Source organism: Coturnix japonica, chromosome 4 (assembly GCF_054131305.1).
Source record: "Coturnix japonica strain WE chromosome 4, WE-NBRP24, whole genome shotgun sequence".
NCBI classification, from domain to species: domain Eukaryota; kingdom Metazoa; phylum Chordata; class Aves; order Galliformes; family Phasianidae; genus Coturnix; species Coturnix japonica.
In genome coordinates this window covers 25,234,478-25,248,143 of record NC_140666.1, presented here as the reverse complement: position 1 = coordinate 25,248,143, position 13,666 = coordinate 25,234,478, and the positions used below count along the sequence as shown (strand labels likewise).

General features: G+C 39.3%; 1 long non-coding RNA gene across 2 annotated transcripts in view; it reads left to right on the top strand.

Annotated features, from left to right (window-relative positions):
• LOC107312957 (uncharacterized) overlaps positions 1–12,627 on the top strand; it is a 35,883-nt gene extending 23,256 nt beyond the window's left edge. For both annotated transcript variants that reach the window (XR_001554703.3, XR_014945215.1), the window contains exons 2-3: positions 10,465–10,588; positions 11,253–12,627. This is a non-coding gene — a long non-coding RNA (uncharacterized LOC107312957). The remainder of the gene's footprint in view (positions 1–10,464; positions 10,589–11,252) is intronic.
• Positions 12,628–13,666: the final 1,039 nt, after the last annotated feature.

The window sequence follows — 13,666 nt, the reverse complement described above, 5'->3', positions numbered from 1 at the left end:
CCCCATGTCAAGTTCTGAAAGATTCCCATCTGTTAAAGAAAGTGGGTTTCCTCCTAATACAGAACAAGGAGAGCAAAGCACTAGTTTTTAATGAAATCTTGTGTCATAGAATTATGGAAAATATATTAATTTTTTTGAAGTAACAACATGCGTTCTTAAATTCAGAGATTTTAGCTTCATGTTTCATGTAGCTCTTCTGAAGTCTTCCAGGAAAAGATGATAAATGGCCATCTTAATTTCCTACATTCTCACTCTATTTTTTTTCTGCTACTTATTCTGTGTAAGCAATGAATAAAGCTAAAAGTTAATTCATAATAGGCACTAGTGAATATTTTAATGATAAGGATATTCTTTTGAAACAGCTGAAGCTAATACAGAATAAGAGATTGCCTTTTCCATTTACTTTTAGGCTATGTTTTAATGACAGTCTTCATGCTGAACTTTTATCTGTACTGTATGAAAACTGAATAATGTGTTCAGTTTGAATGGTACTCCTCTCGCTCTGTCTTTCCTCCAGCCCTCTTCATGCCATGATACTTTTATTCCTTCCTTTCCGTGTTTTAACACAAAGACCAGATGGTTATAAATTACACTGATTCATTGGGTTTTAAAGCCCAGAAGCTGGCTATTTCTACATAAGCCATTTGACTGCCAGAAGCTTATAGCAAATATTACTTCAGACTCATTTAGACTTATATATCTATTTTACCCTTTTTTTCTATTTATAGTACTTTGATCATGCCCTACTTGCTTAGTCTTAAGATAAAGAAGAAACAGACATTGTCTCAATTTCTCCATCGTTAATTTTTGTCTTCTCAGTTACCCTGTGGTGAGCAGCAAATTTTAACTGTTTGCTTTTAAAGCCTAGAAGGGCTTGAGCTTTCCTAAGTTTCTGTTATTAGCACAAGTTTTACTTTTTCTGTCTATGAATTAACCTGCATAGAAAGGCTTGTGTGTCTACTTCATGCTCAGGATGAGGAATGTGGGATGGGAAAATTGTACGTTCATTTTGCTGTGCATTTGAGCATGGCTTCTTTATTCAGAGAGCGTATCTCTTCTTTTTGAAGCATATAATAAATCTGACTGTGCGCTTCATTTGGTCTTTGAAAACAAAGTGGTGTCCTCTCGATGTGAGTAGGTTTCATAACACAGGATGTGAAGCCGTCTGTAAAGATGCGCTTCTTAAGCTCTTGTTTCTGTTATTTCAGTGTCTCCAAAGCTTCTGTCCCCTCTCAGCTGTTCATGCCTTGTATTCTCCTGGGTACTACAACAAATCAATCTACTTTGTTTCCACCACAACAAGACACAAGCAAGAAAATAAAAGGTTTCTAAGAGAATGTGTTCATCTTGGAGATCTCTATTCTGTTGATACTGGTGCACATAGTTATAGTATTCTTGATCAGAGATGCAGCTGGGGAGAGAAAAAAGAAATGGAGAGAACAATTAAAATTTGTTGTAACAGAAAGAGGATGCATTTTTATTTAAATATATGTGTGTATATACACATAAAGCATTTAGGCTGAAGGAATTGCTGTGACACTTGGCCTCATGGCACCTGGGGATGCTGGAGGGCAGAGCCTGCTATTCAACATACATCCAAATATAAATTCAAGATATTCAACCTCGGTCCTTTGCTGTAAGCTTTGACCTACGTGTGCAGGATGGTTCCATTTCACTTTGCTTCTGGGATGTGTTGACAGCAGATCTTTGTCCCTTTCCGTGAATGCAGAAAAATTTCCACACAGGCTGTACTTGGGCAAGCTGAAGTTGAATGTTGGCAGCCATAAAAGCAAATGTCTTTTGGCAGGCCTGCTTCTCCAAGGGACTCTGACAGGGAACAGTTATCCTTGTGCCTTCCACAGGCCTGCTTCCCTTTGGAGCCAAGCACTAATTAAGCAGAGCTCTTCCTTTTTGTTCCTCCTTTGAAGTCTGCCGCTTGCCTCTGGGAGAGGCTGATTAGGTACCCAAAGGCACATTAGCTTCTTCCAGGCTCTCATAATGGGGAGTACAAACCCTGCATTGTGTTGTGACAAAATCATCCCATTGGGAGCAAATGACAAAAAGGTTATGGAAAATAATTAATCATCTCCCTCCTTTTCCCAGTATTACACACCTACGGCCATCCACACACAGTCTGTTGGACATCCTCGCAACTGTCACAGCACAAGTAGAGCGGAACCCTCTTAGTGCCTGACTGCTGGAGCTGGCCTATCATTCAAAGACTGTGAAGAAACGAAACTTAAGTTTTCATGAATTTTAAGATCTATTTAAAGTGCCACAAGTGACTCTTCATTCTAAGCTGATGATATGGCCTTCTTTATGCCCCTTTCCTCTTCACTGTTGGCCTCCTTTACCTTTCCTGATAATGCTGGTGTGAGACAGTGGGGAGATTAGAGGTGAGGAAGCACAGAGTTACCTGAAGCAGACATTGTAGCATGCAGAAGCTAACTTTGTGTATATATTACATAGAAGATTACCCTTTCTTATTACACTCCATTTTATTCAGAATGTCTCATAAACCATGGGACACTACTCAGCAAGCCTAGAAACAATTTTCTCAGCATTTGTACACTTTTCCCTCTTATAAATGCTTTTTTTTCCCTTTTAGCTAACAGTCACAAATGGCTTATTCATTAAATACTTATGTCAGCTTTTCTCCCAAGATTTTCATTAAGACATAATTTTGTATACTCTTCCTAAGTAGGGTAAAAATGATCTAAAACTATTTTAAAGGTTGTATTGACTGTCTGAAAATTATGCCACCAGAACTGAGTCTTAGGAACCTAACGTTTGTAAGCACTGAGTATACTCAGTGCATTGTTTGCTATGTCATTCAGAGGCAATGGAGTTGTGACCATTTCTGCAATTCTTTCAGCTTTACTGTCTTCATTGTGGCATCAACCCATGTTAAAGTCACTTTAATTAGCTCAGTCCAAGCAATTACTTCTGTAACATCAGTATCAGGTGAGCCAGAGGAAGAAAGTGACCTGGAGAGCTTTGCGTGGAGCAAGTGCTGAGGAAATAGGGAGATGTATCAAGGTAGCCCACCTGGAGAAGGTGCACAGCGTCCGCTGAGTTCAGACATGCATGCAAAATGCAGAGAGAAGTGGCAGGTAGTTCTCCTGGCTGGTTAGATGTGATGTGTGTTCAGTTCTAGGAGGGTTATCAAACTTGCACATACATGCATTCAAATGACATCTTCCCATACCAAAGGGGAAAAAAAATGTATTATGTTTATGTGGCAAAATGATTAGTTTATAACTTCACAGAATATCATAAAATATCATAAATAGCAAGCAACACAAACGTAGCAGAAAAGTAGTGGGATGAGTGTCTGACAAGTCCAGGAGGGCTGTGCACCCAGGAGATGTGCTGGTGGCAGTGTGAGCTGTGTAGGTATCAATGCGAGCATCTTACTGTTGGGTCGCTGCTGGGACTGGCAGATTGAGGCACTGGGCAAACTGTGTCAGGTTTCATAAAGCCATTTCAGAAACAGGGAGCTGGGAGCAGCACATAGGTTCTCATAAGTGTGTGCTCCACATATCCCACTAAACTGTGATTTCCTCTCAACATGAACATCAATTTGCAAATTTCTGTCTCTCTCCTTAACACTTCAATAGGATGTGACATGTTTCTAAAGAACAGGAAAGAGCAGAGATTATGATTTAAAGTGCAGAGTGGATAATGTTTGCAAAACCAGGTTATTCAGCCTTTAGCTGCAGATTGTCCAGGTAGATGAGCCTAATTTATGCAGAAAGGGAAATGTGCTATTTGCTGAAAGGCCTGCTCCTTGCTATCGGGCTTCATGGGAAAGGAAGAACTTTATTAGAAGCACACTTCACAGTCAGCAAAAGGAAGCATCCTAACATATATTTCCACTCAATACTAAGCAATCTATAAAGCCACTGAATCTGGATCTGAGTTATTTTCTTCTATGTGTACAATATAGTGAATCTTTTCCCCTTATTTTAATGCTAGCCTGATATTTAGCCATTGCTCAACACTGTTATTTCCTCTCATACAAAAAGATACACTTAGCCAATAGTGCGGTTACTCTCATTAGTCCTCAAGGTTCTGTAAGCAAGTTTATTTATCAGTCTTTTTTCCCTTGCATGACAATTGTTTTCCTTCCATTAGAGAATTACTACTTGAGTATTTTTGCTAGAGACTGTTATCTTCCTCCAAAATGAACAGAGATAGCTGAATTTCTTTTGCAATTACTGCCTATCTCCCACTTCTGCTTTTATGCCGCTTCTGCCTTCTGCCCTATTTTTGGAATCTGCATTCCATCCCCCTCTTTCTCAGCCATACAGGGTCACACAAATAAAAGCTGGCAGGGATCGACTATTTGAGGAATGTGGTGCAGAGGAAGAGATTCAGATTTTGAGGAATGCAAACTAAGGATCTATTGCTAATCTCCCAGGTTTTATTCCATATCTCTGCCATAACACCTTTTTGTAGTTTCAGGGTATCACTAGAATGCAGCTACACAGTAACAACACCTTCAGCTTCTCAGTTTCATTTTCTTTAACTAGCAAAGTTTAATAGCTTCACTTTTGACCATGTTATAACTCTGATTTGGAAACAGAAAGGCAAGTAAAGATGAACCATACTGACACTAGGTAGATAGGAGGAGAGGGAAAGTCTCTTGCAGTCTTGAGAAGAAATGAGGACCATGTGCTTACCATTTGAAGGAGGGACAGAGGAAAAGGGAGCTCAATTATCTTTTTCTTGTGGACTTCGACGCTCCTAATTATGAAGGATTGAAAGCCAGCTTTTGGATGGCAAGCCCAGTGTGCTTTTTCAAGCAATGTTTTCCTCTCTATGTAGGCAGTGGTCTGTAGCAACTTCGTGCTATAGAAGCATTGAACTACCCATCACGTACCAGCAGGAAGCTGTGCTCTACCTGCAGCTCTGCATTGCTCTTGCAGAGGGAAGTACGAAAAGCAGAATACTGCGATGCTGCTTCTTTCACAGAGGAAAAAGAATAATAATCTGAGCTATGGGAGGTAGGTGTGAAAGGGAGTAAGAATTTTCGCACTGTGATTTACCTTTGCCAAACAAGTGTGATCAGGAGCAACTATGGGGAAAATTGACATGTGTATTTTAAAAGATATGGCTTGATGTATATTTTGGGGTGTATCAGACCACAAGTGTAAACTACACAGTTGGGAACTTCCTCAGTAGACTGTGGTCATTTTCAGTACTTTAACTGGATCGTATTTTCATACAAAATAGCATAATTCACTTCTCTGACAATCATACTTTGCTCTACTCTTCCTCTTATGTCCTTCTGTTAAGTGATGTTTAAATTGCTGCCCTTTGCTCTTTGTGATGTTCTTTAGTCTGAACCATCAATTTATGTTGCTTCAGTGCTCAGTTTTCCTAGTGCATATCCCATGCAGCCTTTGGTTGTGTCCTGGTACAGCCATGGTAAATGCAGCACTCTGCTTACCTAGTAAAGTAATCTAGCTGATGTGCATGGGCTTTCCAGCTGGAAAGAACCTGTCAGTGCCTCAGGCTGTTCTTTCTGTTTCTTGCTTTTGCAGCTATCCTTGTAGACAAGAACTATGTCTGCATTTAGATCTACATTGTAAGAGAGGGCTTTTGCATTCTGACTGCCAGAACAGCCTTCTAAATAAAACATATGTATAATATGCAAAGTTATATGATTGTGTGATTTAATTATTTTTTTCTCCTCACATTGGCACTTCTAGTACAATAAACTTGCAAGTTATCTTTTTTATGAAGGCTGTGGTATTTACATACTATACTGTCCAAATAAGTGACTATGATCATAAGTACACAGTGTCTGGCACATTAGTGATGTTCTCAGGAGTGAATAGATGGTCCCTGTCCATATGTAGGATTTTTGCTAGTTGGACAAATGCATCATTGTAGCCTCGAAGCACAGGCCTTGGGATTCACTTTTCTAATGCTGTCTTCAACAGAGATCTAATAGAAATGCATCGTCATGTTGTGTGGAGGCTTTGCCAAAGTACGCATAGTCATGAACATCTTGTTTCTTAAAACATGATTCAGAACCATCTGCACTTCCGAACAGATTCATGCTTTGCTTATAAAAGAGGACAGCAAAATTATAGCTGAGTCAGGAAATGCTTTTGCATTACTGATATGAATAGGATCTAATCCAGCAGTAATCATAAAAATAACTGATTATCTCTGCATGAGTGGAACATGTGAAAGTTTGTGTGGAGGAAAAAGCAGGGAGTAGATCTTGTGATTGTCTTTCTCCAAAAGGACACAAAAGAAAAGGGTGAATCAGATCTCTGTCTAATACATCACTTCATTTGGTACTTTTGTTTACTCTCTTCAAAAATTATTTTCTTGTTTCATGGCACTTTTAAGTATATTTTCAGTATGTGGGAACTGTTGAATTACTTTATGGGTCTGCCTCTAAATTTTTGCTGTTCTTCACAGGGCTGTTTATGCAGATATGTGTAATATGGATTTCACCGACTGTGACCAAACTCCACCACAGTCACTTGAAACATTTTCATTATGTTTAGCTTGTCTTTGATGCCATGGAGTTCACTCCAGATTCAGCAAGTCTTTCCAGTTGTGCACTCCCTGGTTAGCCTCAGACAACGAAATATTTACCAGAGAAGGAGCTTTGCTGATTCTCAGGAAATTTGGAGAATAAGACTTACAGATGAATTCAGTGCAATTCTGGGCTGAGGTTTTGGGTTTCATTTCAAAAGCAGCAATAAATATGTAGGGAAACCCAGTGCCAAAGGATGGCAGCGATGGGTGGGAGGATGGCCCTGCCCTAGGCTGCCTGTTCCTGGGAAAGAAGTATAACTAAGAGCATTTGAAACTGGGTTTTAAATGTGTTGAATTGATGAAATAGTAAAGTCAATGGAACCTTTCACTTTTAAGTGTCTTACATATGACTTGTTTTTCTGTTAACATCTGAATGGCATTCAGAATCATAGAAAAGAATCACAGAATCACCAAGGTTGGAAAAGACCTCCAAGATTATCCAGTCCAAGTGCCCAAATATCACCAGTATTTCCCACTCAATCATGTCACTCAGAACATCCAAATGTTTCTCGAACACATCCAAGATGGGTCATATTCTTAAACTACACTTCATATTGAGATACAGATTTCTGCCTGTGTCATATATATTCAGTACATAATTGTATGTCTTCCTGTTTTAGTTCAGAATGTATTTAAAAGATTCATAAATCTTTGGCATTCTTACAAGGAATTTACATGTTGGTGTTTCCACACTTGCAATGAAAACATGCAAGCAAATTAGTTTTACCATGCAAACCAAGAGTCTTGGTTATCTCCTACGTACCTCTAACTTACTCCAAATAAACAAAATCAAAACAGAAGCTGACAATGAATTGTATAGAATCTTGTCTTTCTGGGCAAACTTTTCAAATAAATGTAATGTTTCCATGTGCCAAATATTTTTAATTGGAAAGAAAAAGTGATAATCTCTGAACACATGGACTTTGGATATTTATGTGTCTGTATTTATATACAAATGCTGAATTGTTTTTATACATAAATTTTGTTTGTGTTAAAATATTTATCTTAGAAATAAATATTCAACTGTGGTTTGAAAAGAAGTTGTAGTTCCTTCTGTCATCTAAGTTGTCAGTGCAGATTAATATTTTAAATTGATTCTATTTCTTTCTTTTTTTTTCCCTGTCTGTGACACATGGAGAGGTAGGTGAGCAGAATACTGATATTCGGTCAGTTTGCACCTTCACAGCTTGGAGCTCTTAAGGAATCTTGCAGTTAAAGCCAAAGCCATTAGATGGTGCCATGCTGTAACCAGAATTTTCCCTTTGTACGCTTAAAACTAGACGTATGTTTTATCTGGCATGATCTTAAATGACCGAACCTATTCTTCTAGCACGTTGACTTGTATTGGTCAGCCTTAGCCGTTATGCTCAAAGCCCAGACAATAAATTAAATCTGTAGATTTTTTTTTATTATTTGTTTCAATGAGAAGACTGCACCATCCTGAAAATTCAACAAAAGAGAAGGCAATGGCAGGACAGATTTACTGCCCCTTTTTCAGTTGAAAGCAGTGCGCAATCTAAATGATTTATTTGTTTGCTAGCCCTGCATGGTGTTGTCTCCTGGGTTATCATTCACCTAAATGGCCAATGTAGTACAATGAAAATGATAGTGCAGTTACAAATTCACAGCAATTTACTGGTTAGAATCTGAAACTGGTAAATTATTTAATTTCCATTTTTTCAGTTACTGCTCAAGGTTGAAAACTTAGACATGGAATGTTAAAAAATAGAAGAGTATTCAGCAGCTTTGGAAGTCCAGATTGTAAAACTGTGGTGATAAAATGATGGGGTTTATTGTGTATATAAATGCAGTGCACTTACTTAGGCTTTTGTACAGCATTTGACTTACTACTGTGTGACAGTCTGATAAAAAAAATTAACTCCCTACAATACTGGTAAAGCCCACCTCAGATGGATTAAGTGCTTGTCATCTGAAAGATATCCAAAATAAGTTGTGCTGGGGGCATCAGCATTTAAGAGGGATTTCTACCATGGATATGCAGGGAATGGTAACTGGCCTAACTCTTTGCTTTCACAGAGTACAAGTAATATCATTGCCAGTATTGATGGCTGACATGAGAATTGCCAGGCTAGCAAGTCATCCTATGGGCAGGGCACAAATGAAGAAGAATCTTGGCTGCTCTGACTGTAATGCTCATGGTTCACTCCAACCAGGGAGATCCTACCAGCTTGTCAGAATGGGCTTCTGCTCACTAAAAGCATTTCCTTTTCTTCAGTTAATTGTTATTAAAGATGTTGCAGTCCTGCTGATTTATTTATTTATTCACTTCCTTATTAAATGGCACTGTAAAATAGTAGTTGAAGTTCATAAAGCAGTAAACTGAATTTTAAAGCTGAGTGCAACGTAGGTTAGGAAGGAGACTGAATTCTGAAGTTAGTTTTGTAGCAGAGCTAATAATTCTTGTAAATGTGATGTCCATGTGAAATGTAAACTGTGATAATATATAGAAACTCCTGAAGCTGAAACTTATTCCAACGTCAGATGTAGACAGTGAAGGTGCACCAGCTACAGACACTGTTGCAATAGCAGGAGACGAAAGTATGTGAGGAAAGTAAAAATGACCAGTTCCCTGTATTCCACTCCCAACCACTTCCTCTTTTCAATGATCTCCCAGAATAAATGTAGTGGCTGCTAAGAACCCACATGGTTGGTTTTCAGAAAAATGCTGGTTACATCATCAGAAACCTCACATTTATTCTACTACATCTGATCCTGGACTTTCCTGGATGCGCTGTTGTGTCCTATCTATTGGTTCCAGAAAGCAGCAGAAACCAGAGGGAAAAGAAAGCAGAAGTATGTCTTAACAGCCACAAAAGAGATGATAGTGTTGCACTGTCCCTCCATCCACCTAGTCTTTTGGGTGAGGTGATATCCACTGCTCTCAGCTGGTGTGTCAGCTATGGCAATGCAAGTGAAGATATCTTTATCGCTGCAGTTGTTTACTTACTTGATAAAGTTATGTATAGAAATGACTGGTGCTAACACAGAGTGTGACTGCAAAAGAAATCCACCCAAAAGCATATAGCAGGAAAACGTGCTCCAGTGCATCTTGGTAGAATAGAAGGAAAGTGAATTAAAGGAAGGGGAAAAAACAAAAGCCACTCACCATGAAGTTCTGGGGACAGCCACATTTGTCACTTGTAAAATCTTGCTTTATTTTGTGACTCCTGCATGGTGGGGAAAAGCTGGGCAGTTGCTCTGGTAAATGACGTTGATTATTACATCATTGCAATATGACTTAAGGCAAAAAATCTAAAAAATCTAAAAGATCTAAAAAAGTATTTTAAAAAATCTTTTATTAGCAAACAGCGTCAAAAACTCACCTTCTAGTTAATGAGTATTCTATGAAGAAAATCCTCACTGATGACATTTTCTCTGTATATTATATGGAATGGAACGGAACAGGATGGGATGGAATGGGATGGGATGGCATAGAGTACAGTAGAGAAGAGTAGGACAGAAAGGAAAGGAAGGGAAGGGAAGGGAAGGGAAGGGAAGGGAAGGGAAGGGAAGGGAAGGGAAGGGAAGGGAAGGGAAGGGAAGGGAAGGGAAGGGAAGGGAAGGGAAGGGAAGGGAAGGGAAGGGAAGGGAAGGGAAGGGAAGGGAAGGGAAGGGAAGGGAAGGGAAGGGAAGGGAAGGGAAGGGAAAGGAAGGGAAGGGAAGGGATAGTTGATATGCATTAAAGCTAGGGTACATCTACCTAAAATTTGTTACAAAGAGCAATGAAATATGACCAGGCAGAATGTGACGAAGAAAATTACTTACACTCCACAGCAGACAGATGTTTGGGTTTGGTGAAATAATATTTACTGATAGGAACCTCTGTGTACACATATAAACTCTTTTACAAGAAGTTTGTTCATTATTTTTTTCACCAAGGATTTTCCTGGCTCAGACACAGATTGGTGCCTGCAGATCAAAGCTCAAGAGTCGCAGTTCCCTTGTGCAGACTACAGAATCCATTTCACATGAGCAATACACTTTGGGAAATCCCTGAAGCCAGGTAATAAATGATGCACGTCATAAACTTTCTTACACTGATCTGCTCTATGGCAGGATGCGCGGGAAAAGACTCATCGGTTGAGATGCATGTGAATCTCTGCAAAAAGTGCCAGTTTACTTCCTTTTATACTTTCATTGTCTTTCAGTAGCTATTCACAGCATTCATTTTTCAAAATATACTTGGGTTGTTTTACCACCAGAATATATGGTATGAGGAAAGTAAACAGAAGCATTTGCCAGGAATGTTGAAAATGCTGCAGCCCCAGTGCAATTTCTCAGCAGTTTACCCCAAGGGTAACAAAGTTGTGAAGAGTGAGATTTTTCTTAGTAATGTCTCAGTTCAGAAGAACTTTCTACAGAAGAGATGACTGTAGACAGGAGTAGTTTTGGGTAGTGGAAGTACCTAAGTGCTATTGACATCAGTGGTGCAGGTGTTTTTTGCACGCCAAAGACAAAAAGCTCAGGTACTTGTGTGGTATAGCTGATAATTCACAGTGGGCTGGGAACATGTAAGCTGCAGCGTCTGTCACATAGTTGCTGTTCTTGGGGACAGAGACTGGGTTGCTTACATCTTTAACTCTCTAATGTTTATTGTTTGTTAATGGAAAAAGTTAGTGTGTTGCCTGACTAAAGGACTTTCTGTTTATGTGTAACCCTTTCTCCAGGTGGAAATAAGGAACACCAATAGAAAAGAACCACTGTCAACTCAAAGCAGCATACAAAGACACAGAGCTCCCAGTGGCAGAGATCCTTGCCAGCAGGGCTCCCATCTGGACAGAGGAATCCATTGAAAGATATTTCTCTTCTACAGACTACTGCAAATGCCCTATACATAAAACCTCATGAGCCCTGGTTTTATTTTGGACAGCAGTAGAAAAAAAGAGGGATTTTTGTTTTTTTCTCCAGAAAGCGTAGCTGACTCACACAGGAGGCAGATGGTCGCAGTGGTCAGACTCCCTGCTTTGTAACCAGCACTTGGTTTTTGCATGCTAATGATTTCTTGTTCCCAAAAATAGTTTTACAGACAGGGTCAATTGTATTTTTGGATTGTACGGAGCATAGAGCCATCAGTTAGTTGCACAAGGCGATTGGTTTATAATGCAGCACACCCCTTCTTCGTAATTGGCACCTTTTTGATATCCCATTTATAATGGCAGGGTCTATCTTTACAAACAGTGCCTTGTATTAGCATGCAAATACCCTGGCTCCCCTCAGATAGTTTTACACACAGAGTCAATTATATTTTTGCATTGCACAATGTATAGACTAATTAGCTATTGCTAAATGGAGCGCTTGGTCTTCAGATTTCAAAATCTTTCTGCACTAAGTGATTCTGAGACACTTTCAAGGGCAGGCTGGTAAGTAAAATTAGAGAAAGAGATTGTGCTGGCTCATCTCTCAGACTTTCATTTGAATGCAAAATGAGACATTTTCTTGTTATGTTGCTCCATTATCCTTTGCTCTGCATCACTCTGAAGTGGATAAGTTGGGATGCCACACGCAGTTCCTGGAAAGTGCTGGGGAAAGCTGTACATGTGGGCTCCATCCAGGGGAAGCACCCTGGAACTGAAGTGGTTAACAGTGTGATTTGGGTCTGGGTAGCAGATCAAATTTTAATGTGTCTGTTTTCAGTTGTGAAATCAGAAAAGCTGATTTGTTTACTAGCAGTTTTGATATCAACAGTCATTTCTGTCGATACAGATGGAAGTTTTCATTTGGAATGCAAGAACATCCAAGCTATTTCCTCAGGAGAACAGGGAGATGAGGGAAAAGTTTTTGTACATGGTATTTCAGATAAAATTTGTCCTTCAAGTATTCCAAGTTGAGCTCAAGCTCTGCTAAAAAATGGTGCAAAATCTAGAGATAAATTTAGGCTGTGGCTTTAGATAATCCTTTTTCTTGTGTTTAACAAGACTACAAATGAAGAAACAGAAAACAGTGAATTTAATGCACTCTCTGTAGTGGTTATGACAAGATGGTAATCTGTAGAACATTGGTCAGATACACAATGTAGTTAATAAAATTACTTCTCATCCATAATGTGCTAAAAGTTATTTTGTACTGAATGTTAGTGAGTGGTTAATAAAAGGCTGGGGGCAGGAAGATTTTGGTTTGGGTTTTTGTTAACATTTTTGAAGTGAAGAATGCTCCTCAATGTATCCTTCCTTCCTTCCTTCCTTCCTTCCTTCCTTCCTTCCTTCCTTCCTTCCTTCCTTCCTTCCTTCCTTCCTTCCTTCCTTCCTTCCTTCCTTCCTTCCTTCCTTCCTTCCTTCCTTCCTTCCTTCCTTCCTTCCTTCCTTCCTTCCTTCCTTCCTTCCTTCCTTCCTTCCTTCCTTCCTTCCTTCCTTCCTTCCTTCCTTCCTTCCTTCCTTCCTTCCTTCCTTCCTTCCTTCCTTTTCTCTTTCTCTCTTTATTTATTTTAATTTGATTAGCTTAATGCTCACTCATGTTACAGGGGGGACAGAGAGGAGATCAGAAATAATGCCAGCAGGGAATGAGTGGAAATTATAGACAAGAAACTACCTAACAGATAGGTTCTTTCTCTAGCCTATATTCTAGTTTGGAAAATAAGTGATTGTATGTTCTTTTCACACCAAGGAAGAAAATAACACTTGTTCTTGATACCTAATAATGATACTATGCAGTATGTACAGTCTGAAATCAAGCAGAGAAAAAAGATAGGTTTCTTTCAGCCCAACAGGACTGACGGAGTTTATGTGCATTTCTGAAGCACATTTTAGAATGGATTCAAATCCTGGAATGGTTTTGGAAGGAAGAATCTACAGAGTAAGATGTTTCCGTACCCTCAGGCAGTGCTGTTGTTGAGATTGACTGGCGCTGTTCATGTCCAGAGTAAGGCTACTTGCAAATGGCAGCTCTGTCTGTTTGATGGTTCCAATGTTATTAATAAAAATAAACTTGTGACATAACCTGTGAAGGAGACACACTTTAACAGTAACATTTTTAAGAAAAACCTTAGCAGTTTAGCTGTTTCATAGAACCAGTACCCCAGGTCCTTTTTGGCAGGGCTGTGCTCTACTGTTATACCCCCCAGCTTGTGTTGGTAGTGAGAATTGCC